Source organism: Arachis ipaensis, chromosome B02 (assembly GCF_000816755.2).
Source record: "Arachis ipaensis cultivar K30076 chromosome B02, Araip1.1, whole genome shotgun sequence".
Lineage (NCBI taxonomy): Eukaryota > Viridiplantae > Streptophyta > Magnoliopsida > Fabales > Fabaceae > Arachis > Arachis ipaensis.
Window position 1 is genome coordinate 91298344 of NC_029786.2, and position 918 is coordinate 91299261.

Sequence of the window (918 nt, forward strand, 5' to 3'; positions counted from 1 at the left end):
TTTTCTGTTTAATTTTGTCTGTCTTGAATCTCATGGAAAAAGACAAACAGTGAGGTTTGTATGAAAAAGTCATAGAGCGGAAAAAGGCAGAGAGTGCAAAATTAAAAGAAAAAGCCATAGATGTCCTTAGAGGTCCTTTGTACATCTGTGTTGTGTTTCATAATTCTGTGGGAATCCCCTTGCAAGTTGGGTTAGCACTTAGCAGTTGAAAGCTTGGCAGTAACCAAGTCAAGTTCAGGATTGGGGTTTAGATTCTGGACTTGTCCCGGATAGGAAGGGTAGTTCCTAGGGAGAATTGGTGTTTGTAATCAAGGATGATTATAGTGAAATTCCATCATCATTGTGATGGAAACTGGATGTAGGATGCACTGCACTTAGCAGCTGAACTAGGATATATCTGGGTGTAATTTTCTCTCTCTTCTACTCCATTTCTGTTTCTACTGCACAGGAGATAAAACTGAAAAATATCTCGTGATGGGTCATGAGATAAAAAGAAAAAGTCTCGTGGCTAGGTACGAGACAAAAATCAAAAAGTCTCCTGAAGTTGTTTTAAAGACCAGCAAGTGTTATTAAGTGAAAAAGGGGCTAAGATTCAACCCTCCCTTCTCTTAGCCACTGAAACCATCAAAATCTAATTCCTTCTCTTCTTTCATACTCATCACTCCTTATATTTACTATATAAATCATTCACTTCACACATTTTCTTTATCTCTTCTTACCTAATCTCATATCTCTTTCTCTTTTTTCTTCTTCACTCTTGCTAATTTTTTGCACAACTAGAATTTAATTGATGACTGTAATTTTTTTTTAATTTATTAAACGTATATACTAGGTGATTGTGTGATTGTATTTATTATTTTTGTATTTTTTGTATAATTATATTTATTAGTTATATAGTATTTTTGTCGTATATATAAC